Source organism: Mustela nigripes, chromosome 2 (genome assembly GCF_022355385.1).
Source record: "Mustela nigripes isolate SB6536 chromosome 2, MUSNIG.SB6536, whole genome shotgun sequence".
In the NCBI taxonomy this organism is placed as follows: Eukaryota; Metazoa; Chordata; class Mammalia; order Carnivora; family Mustelidae; genus Mustela; species Mustela nigripes.
Genome location: NC_081558.1, coordinates 61,289,555 through 61,296,046, shown reverse-complemented (window position 1 = coordinate 61,296,046; position 6,492 = coordinate 61,289,555). Strand labels below are relative to the sequence as shown.

Below are 6,492 nucleotides of genomic sequence, written 5' to 3'. Positions count from 1 at the left end.
TGCTGAGCATGGAGTCTGCTTGAGATTCTCTTTCTCCCTCTACCCCCCCACTTGTGCTGTCTCTCTCATTCTGAAATAAAAATCTTTAAACAAATTAGGCCACGGATTTTCAGGCACCTCAATTAAATTAGGGAACTTTTGGGGGGAATTCTTCCTCTTCTGTGTCAAGGACGGACTGTAAGGAACATAAAAGATCAGGTTCGACTTGGTCAGGAATTCTAAGGTGAGGTCTCCATTGGAGGTAAAAACCCATTAGCCCTTTCATTTTTCATTTTTTAAAAGATTTATCTATTTATTCATTTGAGAGAGAGAAAGAGAGAGAGAACATGTGTGAGCACGTGGTGGGCAGAGGGGCAAATGGAGAGGGAAAGAGAGAATCTCCAGCAGACTGCCTGCTGAGCAAGGAACCCAGTGTGGGACTCAGTCCCATAACCCTGAGATCATGACCTGAGCCGAAATTAGGAGTTGGATGCTTAACTGACTGAGCCACCCAGGCACCCGAACATATGCCCTTTTAATTAATTATTTAAAAAAAGATTTTTATTTATTTATTTGACAGAGATCACAAGCAGGCAGAGAGGCAGGCAGAGAGACAGGGGGAAGCAGGCTCCCAGTTGAGCAGAGAGCCCGATGGGGGCTTGATCCTAGGACCCTGGGATCATGACCTGAGCTGAAGGCAGAGGCTTTAACCCACTGTGCTACCCAGGCGCCCCTGCCCTTTTAATTTAGACAGAAGATTTCTGCCTGGGGATAGGCTGAATCACATAGTAAGAAGTGTTTTTCAGTAAAAGGTCCCAGAGCCGTTTGTACCGACTGTGATAAATTCTTTCTGAACTTTTTTAGATGACCCCATCACAGAAGCTTCCTTTGTACTCTGAGGGATTTGTTGTTTTATGAGTGTGGTGTTTAAAGTAGAAAGCATAGTTCAACTAGAATTTGATAAGGTATCCCATTAATTTTTATTTTAGTTTCCCCTTGGCTGTTCAGGAGAATTATTGGCAATAGTTTACTATTGGTAACAGTTTAGAGCTCATCAGCTACGGGTGAGGCTCCTATGGGATCCCTCCTTTGAAGGTAGACATGAGGAAGTTTGAGAATTTACATAGGAACTTTGAGGACAATCTCTTTTCCAGTGTCCAGGTGCCTTATACCTGAGGCATTACTCTTTGGACCATTGATTTTCTAATGATGGACCTCTAGTGGGATGCAATGGGAGAGGTATTGAGTTTCTGCCCTTGAAGCTCTTGTAGCCATGAAGCTATTAGTTTGGCGGATTTTTGTTTGTGATCTTTTTCAGGGTCCTTTCAAAATGCTCATCTGTGGTCACGAATTCAGTCAGGCAACGGCCTCTTATCTTATATTCAACCACTGATTTTAGGAGATGATCCGTTTACAAAAAGGGCAGCTGAAGCAGGCTGGGTGAACTCATTTATTGTATGGAACCATACAAGCCATAGAGAAAGGTCTTTCAAATGAGCTTGAAAACCTGCCACAGATTTATCTTTATTTTGTCTGCATGTTTGTATCATATACCAATCAGCATGAGCAGGAAAGACTCTAGGAATGGCTTATAAAATGTTCAGTTGCTATTCTGCCAGTCCTTTCTGGTCGAGGATCTCTAGTTCATCGCTCTTGGGGTTTTGCCATCTTGCTTCCTGCATCCATCTGGGCTTCCCCAGGACCTGCCAAAAGTGTACAAGGTGCTAAAGATCTGGCAGCCCAGGGTCACTGGCCCAGATAATGGCTCCACAGTCTTCAAAAAACTTTCAAGTTTTCCTCTGTAGGTGTAGGAAATTCCGTAACTTTGACCCTATCATTCATTCAGTCTTTGACCGAGGGCTGAGGGTACCCCAGTGTCGTTTGTCAGTGGGTAGTTTTATTTTAAAAAGGCAATGTTAGGGTACGGAGACGACCACCCCTCAATTAGACAGAGAACACTCTCGATAATGCAAGTCACACAGCGAGGTTTATTTCCAGCTAGTTGGGGTCCAAGTATCTGCCCGGCGCAGCGGGTTTCAACAAGGACCCCAAGCACTCAAAGCCAAGGGTTTATATAGCATCTTCAAGGCACTTTTCCATAGCTACATACATATCATGCACCCCACTTTGACAGTTTACCTTTGTTTAACCTTTTGCCACCCCTGCACCACCCTGGCGCCATCCTGGCGGTTAAGTGAGATTAAGGTGTAGAAGAAATTTTTTTTTTTTTTTAAGATTTATTTATTTATATATTTGACAGAGAGTTCACAAGCAGGCAGAGAGGCAGGCAGAGAGAGAGAGAGAGGAAGGGAAGCAAGCTCCCCGCTGAGCAGTGCCTCAGCCTCCCTCAGTTTTATGGTGGGGAGGGTGATCTTAGGCCTCGAGGTACTGAACCATTTGTCTCTGGAAATTGGGCCACTGAAAAGATGACCTTTTTGTTGTAAATCACCAGGACATTTGCAAACCAAGGGAGGATAGTGATCTCTGCAAGTTAACTATTTGTTTTTCTTTAACATTTGGTCCACCACCTAACTGTCCTGGTGGTATATGATTAAGTTGGTTTTTTTTCAGGTTTTAGCTACTTTCTCTTATCTCAAATTACATGCACCTTGTGGGCCGGTTAGGGACGCTCAGTAAAATGGCTTCCTGGCCTTCAGGATGGCCATTCTGATGCTAACCCACTCTTACAGTGCAAGGTGCCAGCTTTTGCTTTGCCAGGATGACTGTACTTATGTCAGGGCTAGACTCGAGGTGGGTACAGCCTTGTTTTTCTTGGCCTCCACATCTGGAGCTGGTTTCCAGGACTTGTTTTTAAGTCCCCCGGGAGAAGGGGAGCAGGAACAGTTAAAGAGGTCCTTACAGTAACTGTCTAGGGGCACCTGGGTGGCTCAGTCAGTTAAGTGCCAACTCTAGATTTAAGCTCAGGTCATGATCTCAGGGTTGTGAGATTGAGCACCACATGGGACTCCTTGCTCAGTGGGGAGTCTGAGCTTCTCTCTCTGTCTCCCTGTGCCCCTTCTTCTCTGTGCACATTCAACATACTCTCACTCTCTCTAAATAACAATCAATCAATCAATTAATCATCAATATTAAAAGGTAACTGTCTAATAGTCTCTTTAGGGAGGAAAGGCAGTTCAAACAGAGAATTTGGTAAATGTGAGCACGCAGGTGAAGAGACTGCAGGGAAGTAGTAGGAATCACAGCAGTCCTATTGCCTTGTGTTTTAGGTACCTCTTGAGTCTTTAATTTTTCATTAGTCGTTTGTAATGAGTCTCTTAGTAAAGCTATTTTGGAATCTTGAGGACTTTTGGAAGTTTCTGCATACCAATTACAGCAGGTATCCCATTTTGTTTATTCAACTTGGAATCCCTTGAGCATTTCTCAAATGAGCAATCTTGTTTAATTGGAATGTTGCCCATAATGGCCCTTGTAATACTACATGACTTTTAGTAAACTTTTGCCATTTTGCCAGATATCTGCAACTTCCAGGATTTTTGCTCTTTTGTTGTTGTTTTCTTGTTTGCTTTGTTTTATTTTTGAGAGGGAAGATTATTTTTTTATTAATCGAAGCTCAATTTATAAACTTTTTGTCATTAAATTAAAGTTTAAGATGCAGAGCAAGAAGTTCTGTTTGATGGATCAGGAGACTCATGGGATGATAAAGCGAAGTCAGTTCATGTCCTATCCTCCTTGGGACCGAATCTCCAGTGAGGTAACAGAGCCGTGTCTGCCTTATGTTCCCATTCCTCACCACACTTGAAAAATCTGCTGGGAAGAATCTGTATACTGCTTGTTCCTCCAGTTCCCCTCTGGTGGGCTGGGACTTGTGCTTCAGCACCCAATGCTGCCAGAGACCAGCTCCTACTGCTCATCCTTCTGTTCCAGATCACCCACTGCTCCATGGTCGAGGTGTCTGTATATTTCTCTGTATTCCGGCAGTCCAGTTCTGGCCACCACTGTCCACTGGCCGTACCTGTCTAGTCGTTGGTTCAGCTAATGCCTGCACAGATGAAGCTGACATCTGATCCTTCATGCCCCTGACAATCTGCCAAGTACTTGGCACGAAGGTTTATCTTATACTTCATTCAGTTGCATCGAGTTTGAATTTTCTAGCATTTGCTTAAACTCTGCTATGATCTCATCAAGGTCCTCTAGATCCCATTCTATGCTCCAGAGGTTGTTCCTCAGCTCATCAGTGATCTAGTGGATTTCTTCCCTCGTTGCTGTGGAGGGGTCCTGGAGGAGCTCTGTCCATCTCTGGAATAGTCCCTGGATGGTGTTGACTGCTTTCTGTACTTCTCCTTTCACAAAGTAGGAGTTCTCCATAGACATGGGGCATCCCAGCCCCTAGCTGCCTCACGCCTGCTCCGTGCACAGGACAGCTGTGCCCTCTGGCCCTCCCTCTGCTGACCCCACAGGCCCGCCACAGCCATGCCACTTCCTCAGCCTGGGGAACCCAGAGTAGCCTATGCATGCAAGCCAGTGCACATGGGGCTGCTGTGGGTCCAGCACTTGATCGCCCACAGACCAAATCCCAGACTCTGATGCCAGCCCCCTCACCCATCTCCTCCCCTACCAGGACTATACTTCTTGAGCGTAAAGGAAGCACAAGTACCAGAAGATGGCATGCTCAGATAGGCATTCTTCAGATAGGAAGAAACCTATTCAATCAAATTTTATTCGCCCGAGGCCTCCTGCTGAACCCCAGTCCAGGTCTTAAACTGGACCCAGTTTTAGCACGGCGACAGTTGGAATTTTCCACTCAGAAACCGGGAACTGAGATCCAAAGCACTTAGGGCTTGGTTCCAGGCAGAACTGTCTGGCACCTCACTTGGTTCTAGGAAGAATCCTCTGCCAGTTCAATCTGACCTACCCTGAAAGGAAAGTCAATTGGACTGGGAGCTTGGTATAGAGGGCAGACCTCAGAACTGAGAGGAACTTACCTATGACCCTCAGAAATGGCAAGAAAGAGTGTGAACTCGAAGGTCTTGAGGGTACCATGCCTGTGTTTCTCACTGAGCCCAAAATGCCCCTGGAAGACCACTTCAGATCTAGTCACTGTATCAAATCTGTTGAAGGACAAAACTTTGATGTCACTCGGAGTTCGAGTAGCTGCATGAGGGTATCAAAGACAATAACCAATGACACACTAAGAGGGCAGAAATCCAGAAATGCATTTCATAAAGCCAGCCAAAAAAGCTTTAGACTCAAGGCAGGGGCGCCTGGGTGGCTCAGTGGGTTAAGCCTCTGCCTTCGGCTCAGGTCATGATCTCAAGGTCCTGGGATCAAGCCCCGCATCAGGCTCTCTGCTCGGCATGGAACCTGCTTCCTCCTCTCTCTCTTTGCCTGCCTCTCTGCCTACTTGTGATCTCTCTCTGTCAAATAAATAAATAAAATCTTAAAAAAAAAAAAAGACTCAAGGCAAAACAAAACCAATTACCACTACTCCTAAGATAAACATTGTGAATGATGAAAATGTTGACTGAATAAAGCTTGTGTAGATATACAAAAGGAACCTGCACATTTCTCAACAGCTGATTCCTCAGCAGTGTCATGAAAATGTTGTTGAAGTAATTAATGGTCAGTTTTGATACACTGGTGATATATCAAATATCCCAAAAAGACCAATAAAATAAATGCTTTATTTTTAAAAATCTTGTTAATGTACAGGGATGGGCACATTTTTCAAAAATATTTATTTATTTATTTTAGAGAGAGTTGGGGAAGGGAGGAGCAGAGGGAGAGGGGAAGGAGAGAGAGAGAATCTCAAGCAGACTCCCTGATGAACTTGGAGCCCAACACGGGGCTTGATTCCCATGATCCCGAGATCATGACCTGAAGTGAAATCAAGAGGCAGAAGCTTAACTGACTGATCCACCCAGATGCCCTGCCATTGGCACATTTTTAAAACAAACTACAGGGACGCCTGGGTGGCTCAGTTGGTTAAGCAGCTGCCTTCGGCTCAGGTCATGATCCCAGCGTCCTGGGATCGAGTCCCACATCGGGCTCCTTGCTCAGCAGGGAGCCTGCTTCTCCCTCTGCCTCTGCCTGCCATTCTGTCTGCCTGTGCTCACTCTCGCTCTCTCTCTCTGATAAATAAATAAAATCTTAAAAAAAAAATAAAACAAACTACATACACAGACCTCTCCTATAATCTAGGAAAGTGGAATGTCAGAAGTCAACAAAATGTGATAAACTTAAAAACATTAAAACAGAAGGCACCTCACAAAATCTGTTCACTGTAACAGCTGATAGACCCTCATTTACATCCTTCACTTTATAAATGGGGTGAATGTGTGTCTGGGTTGGAGGACACACAAATATAGACAGTTTCATGGAAGTAAAAATTGTAAGGCAAATGAATACTGAGTCCTTGGTCTTTTTTTTTTTTTTTTTAAAGTTTTTGATGACCTTACGTCTACTTTAACTTTTCTCTCATTAACAGGAAAAAAACAGAAGGATTCAGAATCGGAAGAAAAGGTGGAAGCCCAGAATGTAATTACTTGTGGGTGG

General features: G+C 44.5%; 1 pseudogene; it reads right to left on the bottom strand.

Annotated features, from left to right (window-relative positions):
- Window positions 1-1,586: 1,586 nt before the first annotated feature.
- LOC132010452 (syntaxin-6-like) lies at window positions 1,587-4,311 on the bottom strand (annotated as a pseudogene).
- Window positions 4,312-6,492: the final 2,181 nt, after the last annotated feature.